Source organism: Crocodylus siamensis, chromosome 7 (assembly GCF_052110815.1).
Source record: "Crocodylus siamensis isolate JL-2025a chromosome 7, ASM5211081v1, whole genome shotgun sequence".
In the NCBI taxonomy this organism is placed as follows: Eukaryota; Metazoa; Chordata; order Crocodylia; family Crocodylidae; genus Crocodylus; species Crocodylus siamensis.
Window position 1 is genome coordinate 92,401,565 of NC_143401.1, and position 27,273 is coordinate 92,428,837.

General features: G+C 40.4%; 1 protein-coding gene across 13 annotated transcripts in view; it reads right to left on the reverse strand.

Moving 5' to 3' along the window:
- ADD3 (adducin 3) overlaps positions 1 to 27,273 on the reverse strand; it is a 157,721-nt gene that overhangs the window by 95,753 nt on the left and 34,695 nt on the right. For 9 of the 13 annotated variants that reach the window (XM_090056952.1, XM_090056958.1, XM_090056960.1 and 6 more), the window contains exon 2: positions 688 to 732. The exons of 1 other annotated variant lie outside the window; for it this stretch is intronic. The gene's annotated coding sequence lies outside the window, so the exon portion shown is untranslated. Of the gene's footprint in view, positions 1 to 687; positions 733 to 25,779; positions 25,818 to 27,273 lie in introns of all 13 variants that reach the window. 3 more of the 13 variants (XM_090056956.1, XM_090056955.1, XM_090056953.1) reach the window with 1 other exon arrangement.

Sequence of the window (27,273 nt, forward strand, 5' to 3'; positions counted from 1 at the left end):
CAGAGCATCCTGGTAGATGCACTACCAGGGCAACTTGTCCAGGAAGTAGGAAATGGTCAGGTGTCAGGGGGAGAAAATATGAAACACAGCTTTGCAACCAAGTTGCATCTACAACCCAGGTAACCACTCAGGTTTTGCTGCTATAATACAGTTGCAACATGAGAAAACTTAAACGCAGTGAACAGCAAAATTCATAACTTCAAAGCTGACTTTATTTTACTTAAGCCAAATTATACACCACAGTCAATATACTTGTTAAATGCCTGGCCTTTAAACTGGGTTACTCAATTAACCTGTCCACAAATAACTGATAAGGCTTACCTACTCTGAAGCCACAGGAGGCAGCCTGTTATTAAGCACTCTGTGATCCTCAAGTATAAAGGACACCAAAGATGACTAAAATTATTTCGTGTCAAGTGTTAGACACTTTTTAGGTCATCTAGTTGTTCCTAAAGTGAATGCAAGATTGCTAACAATAGTATTTCATTAGATAACATGAAAGAGATTGAGAACCAGGGTTACAGCGTAACAAATCAATATTTTGAAGCAGTTTTAGTCATTTTCCAAGGGTTTAAAATAAACCTTCAGAAGTATCTAGTCAATTCTGTTATTTTCTTCACTGAGTGCATGAATATATTAAACTGACTCTGAGGACACACTGTTATACAATGTAGAACATTTAGTTACCTGGGTGTTTTTCACAGCTCTCCTTGCTGTATTAACAGAATGGACCTGTAAAACAAAAACAGAGAGACCATTGTTTCCTGGAAAGGTTTCTATATTGCTGGAATAGTATCATGTTACCATTTCAATATTCTCTTGAATTAATCCTAATCCCTTTATTTAAAAAGCAGTTAATTAAGCTAATCAACAAATTGTTTATTCAACTCCCCATTAAAATATTTATATAAATAACTCTCACTGTAAAATTTAACGAGATGCAGGTAGATTACTTACATGAAGAATGCAAAATGCCTTATATAGTGTCAGTCAGTGGAAGGGAGAACTCTTAAAACTGGAGGAAGTTAAAAAACTCCCGATCAGGAAGTTATTAATGCATTCATTCAGCCAGGTTGCCAAATTCAACCCGCAGAGTTCAGAATCTAAAACCCAGTCCAATTACTGGAAATGTAAAATAATTAAGTACGACTGACATTCACCTTCCAGCCCATGCAGAGAGTTAAACTTTTGAAGCACTAAGGCTGCTCCTGAGATACTACTGAGTAAGCAGACCAGGTCTTGGTTTGAAAGCAAAAAGGAAGGCAATGTTTCTTTCCAGTTTGGAGGCTACGAGTACTATTTTTAAAAGCTCACAGAAAACTAATCCCTTTTCTTTCCCAAGCCAGATCTAGGTGTAGCTATACTTATGCTTTACTGTGGGTATTTCCCCTGCTTCTTGGCTTCACTGACTGCTGCAAGGGGCAGGGAGGGATTTTTTTTCTCTTCTGCTAATACTTGTCGAGGGCAGGGGAAGAGTGGTTTAAGCCTTCTTCAGAGGCCTTCAATGCTGGCTGCAGCCAAGACTGGAAATTGTGACTGAGGCGTGCCAATGCTCTTGCTGGGACTTCAGGTTGAAAAGTTCCTGGCTAGAGGGTCTTCCACCTACGCTCACAGTCAGACCAATCGCCATATTTGGGATAAGGAAGGAATTGTGTGTCATGGCCAGACTGGTATGAATTATAGGCACTTTGCCTTCCTCTGTAGCCTCGGATCTCTCAAGTGTCTATTAAGAGCTTTTGCAGGATATCAACCACTGTGGTCCATGCTTTATATGAGCCAGGTCTGGGTGCGATGTCTTGTGTTGCACCACATTTGACTAAGAGTTTAGGACAATGGGGGCACACCTACACATGCACTTTAATGCATACGAGCCTATTTTAATGTGTATTAAAGCATCACAAAACCATGCTTTTTAACTAATGCATGTTAAAATAAGCTAATGTGCACTTTTCTAGTACTTCATAATGGAGGTACTACATTCAATGTGCATTACCTTAAATTCATTAATGAACGTGTAGACACTTAAGCCAAATTATACACCACTTACCTTGATTTCTACAGGCTATTCTGGACAGGGGGTTGGACTACATGACCTGTTGAGGTCCCTTCCAGTCCTACTTCTCCATGATTCTACCATTCTGTGATTCTATAAATGTTTCCTTTGCCTCCAATTCACTTTTTCATGTACAACTGAAATGACTAGTATAAAAAACTATGTTTATTAATCTTTCCTTTCCTGGTTTCTCTTATTCTTCTAGCATGAACTATTTTATCTAGGAAAGGTTCTTCTTTCCCTTTATGCAACATATGGAGGTAAACTTCCAAATGTATTTTAATTGCACGTCCCCCAACAAATTAAAACAAATATTCAAATTCTGAAAAAACAGAATCATATCATACACCGCTTGTTGTCAGTCTTGAGACCAGAACTAAGACAGACACAGGTCCTTGCGTTTTATAGTTCGACTCAATATTAGCAACAACCACAAGTTTGCAACCTTGCAAGAGTTTGCCCATTATGAAGACAGTAAGCTCAGTTTGTACAAAACCATTCAGGCATTTACATTTCTCATTAACCCCAACACTGTTATACATAAGTTGATTGCCAGTTCCAGCTGTTAGAAGCCTCTCTCTGTACCACACCTCACAAAAGTATCCCCATGCTACTATTTTTTAAGCTCTCCAGAACATGCAAGGTTACACTAATTTATAACAGCACCATTTTTTCAGCTGTACTATACATCGTTTCCCCACCAATATCTTACTTAAACCAATGTTCTCCAATGTTTAGATGCATTAAAAGTTGTGCTTCTAGGAAAATGAAGTTATTAAATAAGGCAAGTAAACAAAACATTGACACAAAATTGTACAGGGTTCACTCTGCCACACAGTATTCCCAACAGCAAAACAAAACAGGAGACTTGTAATTAAATAACCATGAAATGCAATTCTTTCACATGTGAGCAGGCAGTGTTATTTTTCCTCAATTACTCTGCTAGATAAAATTAATTTCTCTCCTCCAGTGCCCTACAAAAAAATCTAGCAATACCACTAATGTTAATAAATAAGTTTCTCTCTATTTTTATCTTGGACCAGCCAGCATACATGGTGAAAGTGCCAATAATTGTCATTTAAGTATTTCTTTTTGGGTTTACTTGCAAGAGAAGAGAGGCAGTTAGCTGTGTTAATAGGAAGTCAGGCAAAAGGCAGAGCAGTGTGGGACCTTACAGACTAACTCATTAAATATGCATAAGCTTAGGCAGGCAACTGAGGCAGCAGGTTGTTGCCTTTCCTTCTTCTTGTAAGTGTGATAAGGATAGAGAATTAGTATCAAGAACAGTCCATTGCCGGGGAACATTACAGAGTCTGTAAGGGGCCTGCCTATTCCAGGGATCTGCCGACTTTGAATCGCTGGAGATATAACCGAGTGCAATTTCAATGAGGGCCTATGGACATGCTACTAAATTCAGGACTAAGCTCCGGTCATTTCCAACTGTTCTCAGCCAGGCACTGGGGCGGCTGCGCTTGGGCAAACCTCTCATTTAGAACAGGCAAAAAAAACCTATACGCTGCAGTTTCCACTGACAGTTTATCATGGTTACAGTATTTCTTCAACTATTTCTGTTCTATATTTGGAAAGAAGCAGGATGACAGACTCATCACACAAGGAGGGAAGTACTTTCCAGTCAATTTGTTAATGGTGATGTTAAACATTACTGACAAAGGATAAACATTTTCAAAAAAATAAAAAATAAAATCACCAAGCCTGGATAATGTGCTCCTGTGATTCCTAAAAGAGTCGGTAAAGGAACCGTCTGTTTACTAAAGTCAGTTTAAGAAAGTCGGAATCCCAGGGAAATTCCAATATACCAAAAGAATAATGTTGTACTAACAGCAAAACGAAGTGAATGGACGCTCTTGGAAACAACAAGCCAGCTGCCTCAACACCAATCCCAGGCAAAAATAAGAAGATATGATATGTAAATGTTACAGAATTAAAGAATGAGAATAACTCATACAAGCCAATACCATCTGAAGATGGTGGCCTCAAACGCATCTCTTTCACTCTTTAATAAGTTTGTTAGATAAAGGCAACTGCACAGATGTAGCAGACTTGCACGAGCTTTCTGACTTAACACTGCATAACATTCTAACTTAAAAAATTAATGCTAATGCAGTAACAATGAAGCACAAGTTATACTGATTATGAACTGGCTGGCTGACAGACTGCAAAAGCAACAGTTAATCAGCATCAAATGGAAGCACTTTAGTGGGGTCCTACAGGACTGCTCCTAGGCCTGACATTGTTCAACATCCCTGTCACTGATGTGGAAGTAAATATAAAAATCACAGCTGAAAAAATCTGTAGATGGAACAAAGATTGGCAGTGCATAAACAACAGATGAGGACAGGGCAATTGTACAGAATGGTCCGGATGGCCAGCACAAAGCTAGGAACAAAGAATGCGGGTCATTCCTACGGAGAGAGAGCGAGTGCAAGTGAGAGTGTGTGGGGTGGGGGGGCAAACACGGGATCATGTCCTGGAAAGATGTTAAAAAAACGATTTGCAAAGTCATAGAGTGTCTAGCAAACAGGACATTTACCAGGATGGCCCAATGCAATTCTGCAGGAAAAAATGGCTAACACAATCTTTAATTGTTGAAGAACAAGGGAGTAGGGAATCAGCAAGTGATTTTTGCTCACTATATGGTATTGATCAGACAGATACCAGCATGACAAAACCAGTTATGGTGTTCATAGTTCAAAAGGGTATTAACAAAAACTGGAGTGAGTAAAGAAAAGAACCAAAGATATAATACAAGGACTAGAGAAAGTGCCAGATAAGGTATTTTCTAAGTTTACATCAGTCCCTCCATATATTGTCCTTTTCCTTTAAGAAAGGCTTTGACTTTTGACAAAATGGTGCTATTTTCTCTGAAAGTACTCAATCACCAGTTGACTGTTAAAATTACAAAACACATGATGCCCCTCTAAAAGAGAGATAATTATGAAGCACATCATCTATTCCAACAGTGGCAAAGAACAGCTAGAGCCCTTCCACCCCCCTCACTCGACCCTCTCCCCAGCCAAAATGCAAACAAACACACATCATTTTGCAATAATGCAAATAAGCCTACAAATAAGCCAATGAAATAGTTGGTGAAGAGCTTCATCCAAGTAGAAAGAAAATTTTGTCTCAAACAGTCTGTTCCTCCTGTTGAGTAAGAAGCACAAAAGTGCTCCAGCTATTCAAATGATCTTTCCCATCCATTCTGAATTAAGCAACGCTGGGTTGCGTCCAGCAGTTATGAGTCACCGTAATGTTAGGTACTGTGGAGGCACAGGGAATTCAGGGGCTATCCCAGAGCAACGCCCTCTAGGGTAAAAATATAATCTCTTGAAATCACTCATATTTAATGGCTGATCCATCTAATGAAGGAAAGCACTTCTGGTTTGAATCCTGCCCCTAGGTTATAAAAATAAAGACAAAAACAGCAGGTATTACAGAACTCCGAGCTCCAAACTAATGAGCTACAAACTCATTTCTTTCTTTTTACAAACAAAAACATCAAAGGATTGTGCAACTGAAGAGAGCCCTTGAGGAAACAATTGGAAATTTTTCATAACGTGGTATTTCCTTATACCACTGACCACAGGAATGCAAACAGTTCTACCAAGTACGCATTTTCTTCACTGGAAACAACTGACAATAATTCAGCAATGGTTCCATCCTCTTCCATCCTCAAGCCTGCAACGTACGGTGGCAAGAGAGTGAGATGCTGTATAGCAACTACCATGGCCCTAACATTTTATTAAGAAACTCAGTAGCTGATAGGCTTATAAAACACAAACACCTTAGGGATTTTAAGAAAGAGGACTAAAAAAGATGTTTTTCTATTTTTTATTTATTTTTTTATTACAATGTCTCCTTTGGCTGGAATTTCCACAGATGTCTTCAACATTTATACACAAGAAAATAAAATATCTGATGCCAAGCCCTGTATGACATCTGCAGATTTTACTGAAATGGGTGTAAACATGAAATGACACCACTGGTACAGTTTCCCTTGCATAATCTCTTTCAGGCTCCTCTGAATGTTGTTAATTTGCAGGAATGAGATGAATACACAACAAAACTATAAAGTCTCCTTGGAGGAAGCTGAAGATTTTGGCTGCTTATTAGAAAGCAGATGGGATATTTAGCATAAAAGAAATGAGACTTATGAGACAGGTGAGAAAATTAATTTCTTTTTCTCTCCCTGTTGGGTTGGTTTGGTGTGGGGGGGCTGTTTTGGGGTTTTTGGGGAAGACAGAGGGGACAGAAGGGCCACAAATTACTTGATTTCCATACCAACCACCCTGACAGCAGGCAGTAGTCCCACTATTCTACCCTTTCCATAACACACAGCATCTGACAGCAGACAGAAAAGTATCTTGATGGTTCTGCTAAAGTGAAGGACAGTGGAGGTGTTATCTGGGGACAATTTCAGTTGTCACAATAACTTCAGAGCTCTAAAAGCTATGATCTCCAGATACCTGTGAACTTATGAACACATCCCTGCTCTTGTTATTACTTCCCGGACCCAAAGAACATCACATAAAGACATCATTTTAGAATTGATTCAAAGGCTGGCTACTGGCTCTTCTTGGAGTCTTCTGATCTCTGGTATCCTTTGCTAGGAGAGTGAATGATAGAAATGCTGCAGATGGCAGGCCAGTCAGCCCTCATACTGCTTAACTGCAGCCTCTTGGGCAGCTAATTAACTGACAACACTGACACATACAACTTTAACCAGACAAAGCACTGGGTCTGATATGGAAAAAAAAAAAACAAAGGGTGAAGGTAAAATGGGAGTGTTGTCAGGATTCAGACAGGGGCCAGCTGGGGTGTGGGGAGAGATCTATAACTGGTTCTCTAATATGCATATTTCATATTTGCGATGCATCTTTGCACTAAAGCTACCAAGGATGCAAAGGCACACTATTCCCTTCATCGCACCTGCAGGGCAAGAGGACAGGTAACCAAAAGGTGAAGAGAAATATGCTAGGAAGACTCAAAAAATTTTCAGGGCGGGGGGTGGGGTGGGGGGACGGACGACTGAGTGGAACGCAAAAATATATGCGGTTTGCCAGGAAAGGAAAACCCAACGTTTTGGAAAGAAGGGAAGGAGGACAAGAAAGTAACTGGATGGCCAACATTACCATGATAAAAAAAACACGCTGCATACTACACGGCCATAATTTACTGGATAACAGGTTAAACATGCAGTCCAAATCTCCAGTATCTGCATACAGGATACAAATTGCCAGAGAATATTAGAAGAACTGAAAAGTTTAGTTATTGTTTCTTGCTTTGCCTTTTAAAAGGCCTGTGTATTGTACCCAGGCAGCACTGCTTCCCCCCCGCCAAAGAGTATATATGCAGTCAACTTACAATTTACTCATTCTAATTAGCACTACTTAATTCTGGTTATCATTAATGTAACTCAGACTTCAATGGCTCTCTAAGGCATGCTTCCTCCAAGATCTTTTGGAATTAGAATATTCCGAGCTGTTTCGCACCAGAAGGTTGGTATCCACCCAGAATCAGCTGCGAATATGTCTTTTCAGAGAGAGGAACACATTCTGTTCACTATCTCTTTATGTAATGTGGCGCTGGGGGCACTACCAGAACAATTCTGTTAAGCAGAATGTTTGTGGGGACCGCGGTGGAGGGAAATAACAGGCAGAAATGGCAACTGTTGTATCCTGTACAAGGGTAGAATAACAGGCCTGGCCCAACCCAGTAGCTGGTTAAGGGGAACATTTTCTTCCATTTTCATTCAGATGATCAGATATGCTTTTAAAAGGAACCGCCACCAAAGCCTGAATGTCCAGAATAACAGGGAAAGCACGTATCCACATTACAGATCCCCTGAAGTCGTACTACTGTTAACAGGAAGACGCTTCCACATTTTTTCCCTTTGTCTTCACCTTACATTTTCATTGTACTGCTCCTTGATACCTTTCTATTTTTCCAGATACTTGACAGCTTTGCATAGCCACAGAAAGAGAGAGCCTTTTACAGGACGCACCGTTAAAGACAGGAACCCAAATCTGCAGCCCTTAAAATGAAGTGGCAATATGATAAAACCGAGCAGTTCATCATTACTGAAGTTTGAGTGTTGTTCTAAGTCACTGCTCTTGGAGGATATTCTGTGTGAAGAATAAACATTCATAAATATCTAAAAAAGAAAACGAACATAATGCTTTAGCGCAGCAGTTCTGAACCTTTTTCAGTTGATGAGAGTGAGACTTCACACACCCCCTTTCACTGGGAAACTAATTTTTTTTAGGCCCTTCGACCTGTGTTAGACAATGTATGAAATCTCTCTCACATACCCCCTGGGGGTGCATGTATGTACTCCCGGTTCAGAACCACTGCTTTAGAGGTAAACCTATAGAGGCTGCCAGTTAATGTACTTAATGGCAAATCAACAACGTATCTGAACTTTTCTGTTTACTTCACTTCCTACGTGAGATCATGGAGTGGCACCCAACTGACAAAAGAAAAAGCCAGTACAAAGATACTGAGAACCAACCATTAGAGCACAGCCTTGTCAGACTCAGGGCACTCTTTGAAAAATACCAGCTCTTACCTTTCAGTTAGGGTTTTTTTTTGAACTACAAAATATAATAGAGCAGAATAACTGTTCTGTTGCAAAGAACTCAGAAAGATCACAACAGGTCAGGATGTTTCTGACGGCACGGATTCCTATTCAAGATCTCCGTGCTATCTTGTTAGGTGTGCAAACGCCTACATTCACAAGTGTTAATATCATATTCTGTGGCTCCCTTAAGGGGATCCTATGGTATCTCTGTAGAGCGACTCCATGGCACCCTGGTTGAGAATGACTGCATCAGAACCTCTCCTCTTTTCAGTCTTACAATCACTTAAGAAGCTTTATACAAGACATAAAAATCTTTCCAACCTCATTTTGTTGATGATGCCACATACACAACTACTCTGCACTTAGGATACCCAAACTATGCTGGTTTTGAAGCAAGGCAGTGTTTAAAATCCATCACATATTTCCATAATAACAGCTGGATAATGTCAAACTATGCAAAAATGACTCACTGGTTTCTGTTGAAGCATATGATTCATGGTTCATCCCCACTATTTTCTTTACAGAGACTCCACAACAGGTTACATTTTCTTGCCATCTGAATATATACTTAAACAACATCTCGTAGTTTAACTCAAACCAAGCCTCCATTAGAAGAAACTTTGTATAAGAAAGGACACATAATTTGGTCTTTGACAAATGTTGAGATTACCAAAGATATTTAAACCAACTTTGAAGATTAGCAAAAACGTAAGATTTAGCTATCTTGGTTTACCTGGTCTCCATGTTCTAATACATGCTTAATTCAGACTTATTTTACAACACTGGATTATTTATCATTCCATTTTAAGAAAATATGTATTTATGAAGAAAGTATTCCAATAAAATATCATGTTAATAATGTACAGAAATAAATAACTTAACATGTTTCCGTAATATAAAAGAAAACCACTGGGGGTTCTTGCAATGAATCACTTAATACTGTGGGAGCAGCTGCTGCATCAGCAGGAAATTTTAACTGTATTACACCACCGATAATGTTACCTTACAAATGATCAAGTTTGTAACAGAACTTTAAATATTTAATAAGTTTCAATTAGCCAGATTTACTAATTAACAACATGTGTATCTCAGTGTCACGTGATATAAAACTCAAGCCCAAGGTCTAACATGACGATAAATGGACATTAGGAATTTTTTAAAAATATTTTGAAATATAGTTTCTGTAACAATACATTATTACACTGTAATCAATGTTACTTTCATTAGACAGGGACCCAGAATCAGATCCACAAAAATATTTAAGTTGGGACAAGATGGTAGAATGGTTCAAACCCAGTTCAAAATTATGACAAAAGGCTGGATGGGCCCCCACCCAGAACAGGCGTAAATGGGTACTTGGGCTGCTAGGCTTGGAACAACTTTAATTTTGATACTACAACTGAAAATTTTGAAAGCAAATGGGAGTTTAGGTGCCCAACTAGGAATCTGGCACTTAAATGCCTTGGTGAAAAAGTGTCTGTATAAGGCAGGGGGAACAGGCTGAGCTGGGATTTTAGAGACCAGAACACACTTGCAGCTCTATAACCAGGACTTCCTATGTGACCTTGGGCAAATCATTTAAAACGTTATATGTTTCAGTTTCCCCATCTATAAAATTACATTAACACCCATTTCAAAGGGGCTTTGTCAGGCTTAACTTATTAATAGTTGCACACCACTGACATATTTCAGTAGAGGTACGTCACAGATGTGTAACATACAGAACACTATGATTGGGTTGGGTTTTTTTAATTAGAGCTCCTAAAGTATTCGTCTTCTCGCCTTTTATTATGTTTTATGAAACACATTCATTTATATTATAGTTATTAATATTAATTTTAAAACAAACATCTTTCAGATTGATCCTGTTTAAAATCGGGAGCACAGAGACCTCAGCATTTATATCCTCCAAGTGCTTTTCATGCTCTGAATAATCCCTTTTTCTTCTAAGTTTTACTTTACATTCAGGAACAAAATTTGGAAGCATCCCAGAAGAAAGCTTCCCTCACTCCTTTCTTTTTTACACTACCCCCTAATGGGTTTTCAAGTACTGACCCTTTTTAGATTTTAATTTTTTGCTGAAGAGAGATATCCAAGATATTAAAAAAGAAGAAATTTAAAAGCCCTGCAGGAGTGCCTCACCTGTCACTGACCCCCTTGTTGCCATCTCTCCTCCTCCTGTCCCAGTGATGCTATATATTATCACTGCTATGCTACCAACAGCATTTTCTCCAGCCTGCCCTGGAAGAGGTAGCCCAATATATTTTTTATTTGCAGCAAATGCTGTTCCGACTGCCTCTAACTGACTGCTCATGAAGAATCTGAGGTTGTCATGACCAACCTTTTGATTTACAATTTCAGAGAGACAGAATCACAGAACTAGTGATTTTCTCTGGGACTACAGGAAAGAATTAAGAACCATCAAGCTTGCTATGAAGTACAAAACCCTGAAATTTGAGGTTCAAATATCTTGACAGCTTTTCTCCATGTTCCATATAAGTGACCAGCCCAGACATACCAATTTATGTTTTAGTTTTCCAGGCTCATGTCTGTACTCAGTTGCTTCAATATGCTTAGAAAAAATTTTACATGGAAACATGGGCTTCAAGCAATTATTTTCATGCGAGTGACCTGGATGGAGCTCTCCTAGTTCACATAACACTTCATATGTAATGCCATTCCTACTACTTTGCACTTTCTTGAAAGCCCTTGATCATTGCAAATATAATTTTTAAATTCTTTTCTCAATGGTAAACATTTTCCAAGAAATAAGAGTTTCAACAAGCTATGTCCAGACAAACTTACAATGATTTGTTTAGCATTCACCAAGTACATGATTAAATTAAAATCAGATTGCATCACTTTTTCTGACTAATCTGAATACAGAGACAGAAGTCTTGTGTAATCCAAAATTATTGCCTTGTTTACTCTAGTTTACTTTTAACCTGATCGTTAAAGGCTCAAACCTGCTCTTGAATGGAGAAGGGAGAGGGAAGGATATACACAGTACTTTTCACATCCCAAATTGCAATATGCATTTTCATCTTTCAGCAGTTCACTGCTCTCTCGTGAAGTTTAGCTCCTTTGTCCCCCTCCCCTCCATTTCACCTCCCTGGGAGGATCTTGTGCTCTCCCACCATCTGGATTGTATTTACTATGAAGGAAGTTAAATTTGCTCATGAACAAAGAAAAAAAAACCTAGAGTCTTCCTGTCCAGTTTGCACAACTACTTCTGTAAATGCTCTTATTTCCACCCCCCGCTACCTCTCCAAGTAGAATTATTATGCCCTACAGGCCACCCTCTTAGGGACTTTATAATCATCTCTATTAAGGTCAAACATGACTTCTTCCACCACGACCTGCTAGAGTTCTTCTCTTTCTTTCAGCATGAAAGTTTCCAGACTTTTTTTTGCTTTTTGGTCTTTAGCTCTTACCAAATTCACTTTTCAAGCAGTACTAAATCTCAGCTGTGACAGCCCAGAACTGTAATAATCATTTTCAAATGTTTCTTTAGCAGGTTAAAGTAATCCAAGTGTTGAAAATGGAACGATCCTTTGCTCAAAATGGATCAGACACACAATTAGAGACACATGCACAAAAACATGAGGTTGCACCCATTTTCACAGTAATTTCTTGCTAGCAGCTTTGCATGTTGCTAGCACAGAAGTTTAACGTGATCCTGAAAGCACCAACAGCTTTGGGCAAGTTGACCATGGCTCCACCTACATCTCCATGTTGTGGATGTCAATGCCAAGCAGGACTACAAAGCTGGTTAGGGAAGGGAGGAGAGAAAAGGAACCTATGAATTAAAAAAAGTACTTTTCAAACTAATTTTTATTTACCAATAATATATTTTCTAAAACAGAGACTAGTTGGCTTTGCTTTTATTTTGGTTTGGCCACAGTTATGGTAGTATTTAACATTTTTCTTTGATGCATGATAATTAGCTGTGTGCTTAATCGTTTGCCTTCAGATAGGGGTGGCTAGTTATTCTCAGCAGGGGTAACCAGTTTCCTCTTAGATCATTTATTTTTGTGGCTTACTCCTAATTCCTCTGGGTGTGAACAAGAAGGCTGTATTAAAATTTTGGTGGGAGCAGCATCCAGTCCAGTATTAAGAAAAATAATGCGCTTGTTCATGGGCATTGTCACAGTGGGAAGAGGGACACAACAGCTTGCAGCTTCTGACCCAATAATGTCTGACCTGTTTGACAGTCCAAACTTAAGAAAATACGCTATTATTATTACAGTTAGAAGAAAACGCAAAGTGAAAATAAACTGCAGTGATGTCTACAACACAAAGGTGGTTACGATAGCATGCTAGCCACTGAAAGAAGAATAACTCCCTTTTACAAGGACTGCCATTTTTCGCTTTGTTAAAATGGTTGTAGGCATTTTCTAGAAAGAAAATTCCTGGTGGTAGCCAGTTGTCTTTTTTATTCACATTCCACATATCCTCAAAAAGGGTCGTATCTATTCAAGTACCAATATTTGGAGTTGCTACTCAAGGTGCATTGCTGCTCACTCCTGACTCTTTTTAGTAAAATTTAAGACTGGAAATGCACAGTCCATAGAAGGCTGAGGTTTGCATTCAGTTTCTTACAGAGGAGGAAAAAATGAAGTAGCACAAGAATTTAAAACAGAATAAAACTTGTCAACATGGCTAGGGACAGAAATTGCATATAAACCAGTATAAGTGTCTGGAAACTGGTTCGATTCTGTAAGACAACGGAAGTTCAGTGCACATAAACCGCTTTCAAAATGGCTGAAACCTGTTTAAATTAAACCTGTATGTAGTATCAGACTTCACTGATTTAAATTGGTTTATTAAACTTCTGTCCCCAATCACCTCAGATTCTAATTAACTTAAGTCTCCTAGCATCCCAGGATACTTTGCACCTCTCCACCAAACAACTGCTCTCAGGGTGGGTGGGCTAGTCTTGGCCCAAGCTCCCTAGTCCAGCAGAGTGGGGTGGCATGCTGTAGTGTCGGCTTCTGGTCTGGGCCACTGCAGGCATGTGGCTGCATTTCCAGAATCAAAAGCGAACATCTGTTCATTTTCTTATCTGTTCAATCTACACAGCTTAGACTAACCTGTGAAGATTGAACTGATTCAGCCTCAGGCTTTTTGACTGTCCGTACTTAGCCCCTAAGAGCTAGTCTAGAAAAGAATCAGTTTTCTATAATATGATACAAACCACTGTTAGCAAACGTGACAAATTACTTACAGAATGTGAACATAACATAAATGGATAGGATATTATAAGAGAGGAACAGAACAAAACCTTAGCAAGCTGCCATAAATAATAAACTAATCTGAAGCTAAAAATAAAGGGTAGAAAAAAGGTAGACGGACCATTACCCAAGACAGACTAGACAACTACTGTATTTTCACACATATAGTCCGCAGACTATATACATTTTTACAGACTTGAAGAATGGGTGCAGGGAACAGTATAGCCCATCCCAGCCCGTCCCTAGCTGCAGGTTCCAGCTCTGGCAGCCATGCCCAGCAGAGTGCGGCTGGCAGAGGCACGGAGCAGGGCTCTGCAGGGGAGGGGAGGGGAGGGATGAAGAGGTGCAAGCTGAGAGCCCTGCTCCCCACCGCCGCCGCCAGCCACACTCTGCTGGGCATGGCCGCCAGAGCCGGAGCTGGAGCCTGCAGCCGGGGGCAGGCTTGCGGGCTCTGCAGGGGAGGAGAGGGATAAGGAGCTCCAAGCTGTGGGCTCCAGCTCCGGCAGCCGTGCCCAGCACAGTGTGGCTGGCAGCAGGGTTCACAGCTCCTCATCCCTCCCCTCCCCTGCACAGCCCACAAGCCCAGCAGAGCCTGCACTTGCGGCCATGTCTCAGGGTGCAGGGAATACATGGGTGTGGGGAATACATGAAGTATTTTATGAAAATACAATTTTCCGCGGGTTATACATGGGTGTGGGCTATATGCACAAAAATACGGTAAGTGGAGTACAGCAACGCAGAAGTGGAGATATTTGGAGTCCTTATTTTCCAGTTCCAGAGACCATCTTGCCAACTTTATTTCCCTACTTCTCACACACAGAAAGCAGCATGTTTTATCAGGATAAACAGCCTAATGCATAGCAAAGGTGTAATGGATCTCTGAGGGTATTCTATAAGCTCCTCTAAATATTTGAGATATTTTTCTCCCCTGCCCCCCCCCCCCCGCCAATAAAATCCCAAATAATCTCTCCCCAAGAGCTGGTTGAACAAGGAAAAGAAAAGAAAGGATACTTGGGACATGACCATCAAACTGTTGAATCCAGCAGGGGTTTTTATAGATTTTGCTAGGAGACTGTCCATAAACAATACGTTTATTACGCAAACAAACTGCCTCTTCTTGGGACTCCAATCAGATATTCATACAAGCTATTAAACTGAGCAGTATTTTTCTTTTCAAGCAGTAGCAACTTCTTATAGCTCATCAGAATGAATAAGTAATTGTGGCTTAATAAGCACTATTTTCCAAAAAGTCTGTCTTGGGACAAAGTCATCAGCAAAGGAAGCAAAGGAAGTTTGCCTTTCCAGTATTTTATGTACCATTGAGGATTAACAGACAGAGATGTAACACCTAGCTGGTGAACAAGACAGTGAAGAGAAAAAGCACACCTAGTATGATACCCTTTAATGTTTCTTTTGGAAGTCCAGTTATGTCTTAGGTAAAAAAAAAAAAAAAAGATGAGTTTTTATGGAAATCTAACATGACATTGTTTATCATTAGAAATGTTACTAAAAGTGACGTGTAACAAAGCTTCTGTGGGAGATGGGATGTGGCAAATGATCAAAATCACTGGTCACAGTCTTTGTTTTTAGGCCGATGACTCAGCTGGCTGCAAAACACTGTCAGGAGTGCTCAATCCCCAGCCCAGATTTGGCCTACAGAGGCTCTCCAAGGGTTTGAAAACCTGGTGCCAGGGGAGCAAGGCAGATTTAACTGCCATTCCAAGTTAAGGCAGCCTTAACTTGCCACTTTCCAGACCTGTGGGGAGCCCCGTGAATGAGACAGAGTGCATTTCTGAAGATTTTTACCAGCTTCTTCTCTACAGAGAGTTCAGAAATGAGACAGGAAGGCAAAGATGGCATTTCTGGAGAAAAAGTGTCACCTACCCCTGGCTCCAGCAAGGCCCTGTTTTCATCATTAGAATTGTGTGCGTTTGACTATTCAGTGATGAGTCTGAATTAACTATATGCTGGGGGCCACGATTCTACAGACAGCAGAGACACGGGCAAAGACAGCAACATGCCGGTGTTTCAGAGTTCAGCTCAGGCTTTAAACCCAGGCCCTTAAATGAAGGAATATTTCCAGAAGACTACATTTAATTAACTACCTTCAGATTCCGAGGAGACAGATGTGCCATAGGTAGGTATTTAAGAAGTACTTCTGAGATCTAACAGCCAATGTTAAAGAAGAGTTTTAGAAGGAAGAGGAAACCTCAAGCTTTCTAATCCCTATTCATGAAAGACAGATTATGCATACGTATCCCTGCAGGATTTCTTGCTCTTTTTGGCACTGAAAGTGGACTGAATGCAGGATGGGTTGGACCATGGGTTTCAATCTACTCTGACAAATTATCATGTTTCAATAATCATCACTGACCAGAAATGGAAACATTTTCCATTGCAAGCCATTCCTTCAAGAAAGCATAGGATCCAAAAAATCATCATTTTCAGATTGTTTTTTCTTTTATTGTACTTTTTCAGTCTGCCACAAATAACAAGCCAAACTTCTACTACTGCATTACTGTTCACACCAAATGACAAACAAAATAATTCAGAGCCAGTGCCATTATGAATGACTAAGCACCAATTACACAGGAATAGATAAATACATCCAAAAATTGTGGGTAGTTTTTTCCAGGGAAAAAAGGGATAGGAAGAATCAATTTATATAAAACCTTGCAAAGAAGAATTTTTCCGACTACTTGAATTGGTCTTATAAAAGATATCAGTTACCCAAAGAATGTTGTCTGCCTATGTTCTTAGATTAACCTGGCTACATCCTCTATCCCTAGGAAGAAACAATGCCTTCTTCAACATCAATGTTTAAAAGGACAGTTTATGTTCAGTTTAAGAAAGAATTCATAATTCTATTTACTCACTCAGAGGTAATTCTCTTCCTCATCTTTCAATATATTACCCACAGAATGTAAAAGGCAGACAAATATAATTTGTATCTGGATTTTCATGTTTCCAGAGCACAATTGCAAGACAAACCTTAAAAAGTAATGTTGTTTTAGTCTGCCATTGTTTTAGGTTAATTATTCCTTAGATTTCCTTCACTTTACTACAGATTTTTTATTATGCATCTCTCAGTAACATTTATATTTCTGTATCGTCTCACTTGCACGTATTATTTAACGAATCATTCTTTAAATAGTAAGCTCAACACCAAGATTAGCATTTTACAATTACTTTTCAAATCAGACACATTGATATTCAAGATTGTCAGTTACGCTGAATACAAAAATGCATGTTCCCAGACAAATAAAGAAGGGCAAATATAGAATCCAATTTTACGAAAGGGAAGGAGGAGGATCTGGAAAGATCACTGAGCATCTTATCAAGGAACTGAATTCTAAGCATCTGGAGGAGAACAAGGTGATTAGGAATAGCCAACATGAATTCATCAAGAGTAAGTCATGCCTAACCAACCTGATTTCCTTCTATGATAAGGTGACTAGCTCTCTGATTGGGGTGGCAGGGGAAAGAGGGGCTCAGTAGTTGAATTCTGTAAGCAAAGTTTTTTACACTGACCCTCACAGCACTTTCCTTAGTAAGTGAAGTAAATAAAGCCTAGATGAAATACAGTCTGTCAAATGGGTACCTAACAGGTTGAATCACCATACTTCAAAAGTAGTCATCAATGGCTCAATGTTTAAGTAGGAGGAGGTACTTAGTACGGTTCCCCAGTGGTCTGGTCTTGGGTCTAGTACTGTCTTCATTAATGATCTGGAGCAGAGATGTCAAACACATAGCCCACGGAGGTGGAACATCTGGCCCATGGGGCTGGTTTGGTGGTGACATTAGCCCTCCCGCAGTCTCCCTCTCCCCAACAGCAGCTCAGGCAGCCTGGGGGTGAGGGGTTAGCCAAATTTCTGGGTCAAGATAGCTGTTAGGGATGCAGTGGAGAGTAAGCCCAATCTGGAGATGCAATTCAGAGAGTGAGTGAAAGCAGTATTAACCATACAGCTGTCAAAGCTGCTGTGTCAGCAGGGCCTATGAAGGTTAATGCTACTGCTGCTGCTAGCCTTGCTGCCTCTGGTAGGCCATCTGGCCCCTGGGGCCAAAGGAGTTTGATACCCTCTTTTTTGGAGATGGCACTGAGCAGGCACTTAGAAAATTGGCAGATAACACCATGTTGGGTGGTATTACAGATGCTCTGGAGGGCAGGGTTAAAATTTGGATTGACTGTAATAAGGTGGAGCAATGATTCAAACAAAAGCAAATTAAATTCAATAAGGACAAGTGCAAAGCCTTGCACTTAGGGCAGGACAACAGCATGTGCAAATACAGACTGAGGAACAACTGGCTAGACTAAAGTACTGCAGAAAAGGACCTGGAGGGTTACTGCAAGCTATAAGCTGAATATAAACCAGTGTGGATTGTTGCAAAAAAGCCAAAAGCCTACTGGGCTGTATTAATAGGAGTTTCACTTGTGAATCATGGGAACTGATTCTTCCACTCTAGTCAGCATTGAGGCCTCACTTGGAGTACCATATTCAGGGCACCACACTTCCAGAAAAACGTGGATAAAATAAAAAGTGTGCACCATGGCTGCTCTTGCCAGGGTGCAGACTCCATCATGGGCTCCCATGATGGCTTATGAGCTTCCATTCACGATTCTGGCACCCCCTCTAAATCAGGCCCCAGGGCCCCACTCACCCTGCACTGCATGTTTGGAACAAGGTAACACTAAGCAGCGTTCTCTTCAAAAGGAAAATGGGCTGCTCACTGACATGTTAGTGTTAAAATTCTAGTTCCAAAAATATTTACCTCCACTTGCAAAGTATATTCAAAATTCACCTTCATCTATAAATCAATGGCATCTAGATTCTATTTTTAGAGCACAACGTTAAAGTAATCTGCAACACCAAATTAATCATACAAATTGTATATCAAATACATAGATTATACTTCCATAGATTATTTTTTCCCAACTACTGCACAATTGCACAGAAAATGAAGGAAAGCAAAAGTTCCTTAATTATGCCTGCCAAATAATCTAGGTAATAGCCTGTCACAGGCTTCATTCTGAACGCAAACTATGATTGCGTCTTTTCACCCCTTATCTGCACAGGTAATATTTTTAACACCACGTGGAAAACTCTCAAGACATTTCCATCCGGTGTCTAAAAAGACTATATTCCCGATAAGATTGCAACTCCCCCTTTTCTATTAAACTGGGTAGAGAAATTTAGGAATGTTACGCTTGCATTAGAAAATCTTCATTTATGGAAGATACCATCAGCAGGAGATAATGACGGTGGCATAAATGCCAAAGCTTCCTTGTGCTTAGCATGGGTACGATGGCTTGTTCCATGCACACATTCCTTTTAAGGTAGTGCTTAAAACCCCAAATTAAAAAAGTTTAGCCTTAAAATATTACAGATGTATGTCAAAGCTATGTTTGCAAAACCAACTCCTCTCTCACATAACTAAAGAATTCTGAGATCAATATGCTTCTTTCCAGGCCACAGTTGATAGCATTATTAATAAGTCTGTCAACAAAAAAAAAAAAAAAAGAAAAAAGAAAAAGAAAAAGCACTTGAAAGTATGAAGTGTGGTTTACTAAGAGAACATTTACTGAACTATATCATATCAAACCACTCTTCTGCATTCTGGATTTTGTATCATGAGAATAATATGCCAAAAGCAATCCATGCCACTAAATTCAACATCTGTCCTGAGAAGTGTATCTGTTTCAAGCCCATTTTCCAGAAAAAGTCATCACTGTCAAGAAGACAAGCGGACAAAGCGTGGGGCTGTCAACCAGAAACTCCGAGTCTACCCTTACTCACCTAAAAGAGCTGTTGTGAGGGTTAGCATTTACAGAGTGCCTGGCAGATGAAAAACGCTATTGGAAGTATGCGCTGCACTGCTATGGGAGTATTGGCTGCACTGAAAGGAGTTACCTGAGGTGTCCCACATGAAATACTTTTGGCACTTCTTATTCTTCAAGGTCAGCTTAAAAACCTCCTGCTTGCTAACATCCAGGTTCTAGGTTTAGGAATTTCAGTCATAAATGCCACAACAAATAATACAAGAAATAGTGCAGCAAGCAGCATTCCCCATAGTCTTCTGAGATTAGGTATTAAAGATTTCCTGTTTAAATTTGGGACGAGAGAGGCCTGAATTCAAGCCAGAGAAATTAAAAGAAGAAACTAAATTTTTCTACCATGCCATTTTAAAATGCATTCATATTGGCCTATAAATGCATTCTTCGAGTGGTATAGGAATTGTAAATATGCAGTTATACTAGTACCCACAGTAGGCTTGGTGCAATATCGACTTAAAACAAAACAGCCCCTTGCCTCAAGAAAAAGATAGTTCACATTTGGAACTTAATATGGTTAGAAATTCTCCAAGCAAGATTTTATTGCCCCAGCAGCAAGACTGAAAGCAAGCTGCAGAGTCTGTGTTGGTATTTCACTTGCAAACACTCTATTACAGTCAATAATACAGACCATTATGATGTGGCCTATTCAAATAGTTTGTCAGGGTGATGGCTAGTTCACATAAACTTATTTGCATTTGTTTTAACAGCATCCGGATACAATGTTTCTAAAAAGGCCAACAGTCAATAACAGGTTACCATCTAGATAGATTCCTTGTGAAAAAAAGCAGGGAGAAATAGTTGACAACAGTACGCATCGACCTATTATGTTGTTTGCAAATGCTTGTTAAAGAAAGATCATACCAAGTTATTTCATCAAATTCTTACTGTGTAAATAGCACTTAATATTGAAAGATCATTTAAGAAGTAGTTTGGACTGGTTCTATTGTTTACTTGCACTCGTTCTCCTTGTTTTAAATGCAGGCAATTGAGGCTTTATCAATTAGTTTCTCCTTAAAATAAAAGCAGGAATTACTAGTCACTGTAACAGCAGGAATTTACCACTTCCAAGGTTTTTACTTAGCAAGCAATATGTCTGTGCCACTTAATTTGGAATTAAAATCAATTTGTACAATATGGCAATATGCCTACAAATGTTTAAGCTCATTTGAGAATGCTAAAACAGCAAAGTCATGAATGAAAGAGTAACAGTCCCAAGCTGCTAAACCCAGGGTGGGCAATTATTTTGTCTGGAGAGCCACTTAATGAGTTCTGGTGTGCTGCCGTGGGCTGCAAGGGTAGCCCCAACACTTGACAGTTGCCCTGCCCCCTGTTTGCCATCTTGGGACCAGACGTCTCACCTCTAACACCTGACCATTGCCCCCGGAAGTCTTTCCCTTACCCCCACTACTCCTCCTTTTGCTCATCACAACCCACGTGGGTGGAGCATCCCGGCACCATGTGGCTCTGGCCAGTTCTGAGAGCTGCATGTTGTGGCAAGAAGCGGAGCCAAGCCAGCCCACCTCAATCACACGGGGATCACTGCAGCTCTTGGGACTCAGTCAGAGCCACGGGCCACAACGGGGGGACGGGGACGGGGGGAAGAAGTACTGTGTGATGGAGCCAGGAGCCCCTGTTCCTCGTACAGCTCCCTGGACTTCACTGGGAAGCAGGGAGTGGGGCTGAGCTGTCCTAGCTCCACTGTGTGGGGCTCCCTACCACTTCCAACAAAGTCCTGGGAGCTTCATGTGGCAGCAGAAAACTGGGAAGGCTACCAGCTCTATCACACAGAGCTTCTCCCCGGTAATGCATGAGTCCCAGGAGCTGCATGTAAGCTGTGGGAACCAGGCCAATCCAGGCCCTGGGCTTCCACCACTCCACTGGGCATGGGCCCCAGCCCTCACACCCCCAACGTCTCCAGCCCTGTCCTCCTGGGGGGAAGCTGCAGCTGGGCAGATCACCATCACTCTCCTACCTGCTGCCCAAAGTGCTGCAGCAAGGATGCAAGGATGAGCTGCAGGAGGTCAGGGAGCTAAGCAGGCTGACCTGAACCTGGGAGGGGATGAGGAGGTCTCTACTTTTTTCTTTTTGACATCTGGGAAGTATCTATAGAGTGGGCAGAAAAATATAGATGTATGTTGAAGAGAACTATTTTAACATAAAAAGTACAAGCTTAGTCAATTTGGGGAAAATGAGGAGTTATTAATAACTTTTTGAAAATCGCCATAATGTCAGCTGAAGAACAGGTGACTGCAAGAGCACTGGTACCAAGGGAAGGTCAGTACCAGCCAGAACCCAAACAGTGCTGAGATCAATTCCTGTTGCTGGTGTTAGATCTCCAGCAAAGTTTTCACAAACTCTTCTATGTAGCGCCAAACAGAGATGAGGAAAGTCCCACACAATATCCTACTATGATGAATAAATCTGAGCTGAAGGGAGACCAGTCTCAAGGCCATGTTGGGAAACCCCTCCAGGTTCACACCCAAACGTAATGCAAAGGTAGTTCTGCACTGAGAGCAAACATGTCATAGCACACACAAAAAGTCACAGTCTACAATGGCTAACTGCTTTGATGGTGGGCCTCTATTCAGGAATGATCAAAAGTCATATCAGGATCCAAACCAGGGAAATGTGCAAATTAATCAGCGTTCCTGAAGGGAAGAGGGGAGAAGAATGTGCTACTTCGTTGTTTTAATTGTCTTGTTTTAATTTTTCTTTTTGCTTATTCTCTTCCCTCTGAGGGTGCATATGCACATACTCATTTTCTGACAGTTACGCCAATTTAACTTTAAGCTGACTTAACTGTCACATTTATGTGTAGCAGAGTCGACATAAATGCAGTGCAGATAATATACCTCCGAGGTGTACTATCTTGAGTCACATTAGTTAAGCTGACTAGTTCACAAGATGGATGCCACCAGGTCAAGGAGCTGTGTGTACATTCAAACATGGCTTAATTTGAAGTGACTTAATTAAGTCGACTTTATTTTAAGCCAATTTATTACATGGTACACACCCTGAGAGACTAAACCAGTAACACAAGAGAAGCACGCAACTTCCCAACTGGTTTAGAAAACAGAGCTAATGGCCAATTCAATGGAAACAATGACTTTGCAGAGTTCTGTCTAACTAGTATGGCTAAATTTAAATAAAAAACAGATCTAAAATTGCTTCACCACCTCTGGCAGATTTTGTTGTATAAGCACTGTAACAGTCTACTGATATAATTCTTACTTGAAATTCTGAAAATAATTTTCCCAAAAGTTTAAGCAACTATGGAACCACTAAAAGCTAAACACACACGAAGTAGAATCACAGCCTATTTAGATTATAGAAGAAGACGTAAATAAATCTAAAGAAATAAGCAGGACATCACATTTGCTTACCTTTTATTGTTTTGCTAAATGCTATAAGATTTTTTCTCTCTGAATTCTAATTAATTTGTTTCAGTACACTGGCAAAGGGGAAAAGGAAAAATACATATTTAAAATATTGCACATTGTTATGATACACTTTGGTCATGTCACTAAAAAGAACACTTCAAAAGGCTTTGTTTTTGTCAAAGCCTGAAAACCCCCATGCATCTCATTCAGTGTTTATATATCAGCCGTTTTACAAAACATATCTGTCAAATTATGGAAGGTTGCTTGCGCTTTCAAAATTTAATTTAATATTTTTAAAACAAAGAGTTATTAGAGGGGAGGAAGCAAGCGCTGGTATTATGCCCTGCCATATTAGTGCAAAGCCTCCTTTTTTTAGCCAATTGAGTTGCTCAGTTTCAAGACATGAATATAATTATTTAATAAAGCTGAGTCATTACCTAGATAGCTCCAGTACAGTTCCAACAAGAGTCTCTTGAGTTCCTCTCCCTACAAATAATACCATTTAAAATGAGACTTGATGTACAATCAGAACAGCACGATCTGAGATAGACATTTAACTGCTGCTGTGTTTCTTACTGCTGACAGTTACAAATGACAGAGGCCAAGGACAAAGGCTACCCTATTTTCTTACACACCTCCTTTTTTACCCAAACACCAGCTGCTGGCAACTGGAGTGCACATTATAGGTGAGAAATTTTGTAAGAGCAGTTTCTGTCTTATGCAATGGAAGCCAAAGGAAAATCTGCAGAACAACGAGCAAGCTCTGTTCCCTAGGTGTGGGTACTCAGTTATGAGTATGATCCTCCTTTCTTCATTCTGCCTTTGAAGAACAAGACGCATATGTTATTCCAGGGCATGTTCTATGCAAACAATTATGGTACTATGAAAGAAAATATAATACTTGGGATTTTAGACCATGCAGCTAAATTTAAAGCACCCGGGCCATGCAGCAGCGAAAGCAGGACAGCAACATGTGGTGATTCACTCTCCCTCCACTTCAAAGCTCAAATCTCAAGTACTTCAAAATTTCAGGGCTTAAATTTACCCCCTGTAATCCAACCCTTAAGAGCCACTGTGACTTTTGAGCTTATTTAACTTGCACCCCAGGTCAAACTACTACTCATGAGGGTACTCAGTCTCTTATCTTCCTCCTCTATGAACAGAGTGGTTTGAAGTCTAATTCAAAAGCTGAACGGTTTACTTTCATTTATTCCATCCTCCCAAATATTACAGGGTGAGAAGAATCAACTACACAGCTCCTTTCCCCAGGCATCAATAATTATCCCTCTACATGGATTCTGAACTCCTGCTCCCATGACCTATTGCATAAAGATAGGATGCCCTGAACAAATAATTTAAACAAATAAAGAAACATGGCACTAATGAAGGATACAGCACTGCAAAAACCAACCATTTAAGTCCATAAGAATCTATGCCAGAGCCCAATGCAATTTTCCAAGTCCTTAAGTACCCACGCCAAACCCACACAAATGCTTCAGTCTACTTGATCAGTGTAAACCCATTATCTGTCACTGCAATGCCAACCAAACTCAAAACAATCACAGCAAATTGCAAATTGAATTGATGGAGCCCACTGCAATGCTTCTTCAAACTAGCCTCTTCTGGTTCTGTCCTGCCATACAACACCATCCTGGGTTGGAGAAAAAGAAAGCTCTAAAAAGGTTCCTGGGCACAAAGGATGTGCGAGACAAGTTTTACTGTACTGCATGGGAGTCAAATGCTGTTGCAAGAAAGCCCTTTCACTTGATAGCCTCTGGGTAAAAATACACAGGAGTTAAGTATATTGCACTCCATCATCACATTTCTATTACATTTAATATGTATTAAAACAAGCATTCAGAGTTGGCATGTAAAACCATGTTGCTCTGTTCTGACTGTCTGTCCTCTACTGAATGCTGCTTTAAAATCTAAGCTCTTTAAATCCATTGTGCTGTCTTATCAAGGAATGTGTTCACCACAGTGAGCCAAGATAGCACAATGTGTATGTACCTGCAAACAAAGCAAAAACTGGGCATAACCATGGTAAGAGTCTTTTCAACTATATACAGTGACTAGAACTAATAGTGCGGCAGAACTAATTTGTCTCCTCCAAAATGTATCCAACCACCAGACTCTAATTATGATTACAATAAAAGAAACCCACCACCAACAAAAAAGTCCAACCAAACAAGGAAAAACCTTCTCAGTTTATTTTTTGTAGCAGTTTTTGGCAGTAGCGCACAGCTTTGGAAAAGTAAACAATGTCATTAACAACCTGTTATTTGGTTCAGCTGGATTTGTGCTGTATCATACTGCATTAACCAACCTGGGCAATCACAATCTGATTCTGGCACACCACTTACAGCTGCATGGTAGGACAAATTTATAGTACGGACAAAAGCTACATCACAATTTCCTGAAAAGTGCATCCTCAAATTGGAACATGTATTCAGAGAAGCATCTCACACTTCTGAGGCACTGTGAGATTTTACAAAAGAACAAACAAAAAAACCCTACATAAGTTGATTAGAATTATTTAAGATGGAAATCATGTGTGTGTTGCTGTCAAATTGATGAGGACAAAAAGCATCAAGAAGCTACACCATGTTTAACCTTATTTTGTAAGATATGAAAACAGTGTGTAACGAAGCAGCGGACCTCTTAGGAGCTGTGGTACGAACCTGTCTCCTTGCTGTGTCTATGCGCTCTTCTGTTTGGGCTATAGACGACACCATGAAAGAAAAAAAAAAGGATAGTATCATTTACTAGGGCTGTGCAAAATGACTATGTTTCATTTCGATTTCAGTTTTAGCTGTTTCTGAGGGACAGTGATTCGTTTTGGTGTTTCAGATCACTGCTGAATCTGTTTCAGAGTTCTGACACTGTTTGACACTTATTCAGATCGGCCAAAGATGGGCAGACACAGCCAGGCGGCTGCAGGTTCTCCCGCGACTCCTCCGCCTGTCTCTGCCCCAGTGGGGGGAGCTGTGGGAGAAACCCCCATGGCTGCCCTGCCTGGCCCCAGCCTCCCAGCACTTTAAAAGGAGGGCTGCAGGACTGTGCCAGACTATTGCCAGGGGGGCACCTCCAAAACATTTTGGATGGTTTCATTTAGTTTCACAAAGGCTCCTATTTGCACGCCATCCAATCGCTCTACACCCCCTGCCGGTTGTGTGCTCCATCTCCATGCTGCAAAACAGAAGGAAGCACAAAGTCTTTGAGTAAGCAATGAGATCAGCTTCCAAATTACATTTTTTTAAAAAGCAGCAAGTGGCATGAGCCACTTGTGAACATTTCTGGTGCAACTGCTCCTTATTGCATTGCTGCAGCCAGAGGCCCACCATGAGTACAACTCCCAGGACAGACTGGTTATGCCACTTAGAGAAGTTTGCTACTATCATATTTTTTTCTAGGAAGATTGTTTTCACTTCTGTAAACAGGAAGTTGTTAAGTACAAAATGTTTACACTGAATTAAAACACAGGCATTACAAAGACTGCTATTTGGTGACCAGTGTGAAATGATTGGGTGGTCTCAATGTAGTTATTAGCAGGCAGGTGCTCACGTCACAGAAGCCACTGGCACAGCTGGTATCATTGGCAGTCTCTGAGAAAGCCAGTATTGGAAAGGCATGAAGAATGACCCATCATCATTGTGGGGGGGGGGGGGGGCGTTAAATTAACACGCACACACACAAAGCCCTCAAACATCTGTTTCCAATCATTATTTAAATAATTGTTTTCCTTGAATTATATCAGGAATTGGCCAGAGCCTCATGTTCCGTGAGATGAAACCAGAGAGCAAGAGGCACACATGTGCACACGCATGTCTTGGAAGGCAGGGGGATGGGAAGGATTTTACAGCATCCTCCATAAACTGTTTCAAAACACTATGAAAGTTAGCCACTATGGGTGTTTTCAAAGAAAAAGCCAACTTCTGGATCCACTGTATTAAATGACCGAATTCCCAAGTCGATGGCCTTTTTACCCTTAAAAAACAAACAAACAATTGTTCTACAAATGTTGCTGTGAAGGTTTGGCAATAATAAAAAGTCCCGGTTCTAACATTGTAGCAATACTTAATAAAGCCAACTTAAAGACTTTCAAACTGAAGTGAGAGCAAGTAATCTGGCTGCATCTGTCTCCAGGCTCCACAGACTGAAGAGTAAAGGGCAAG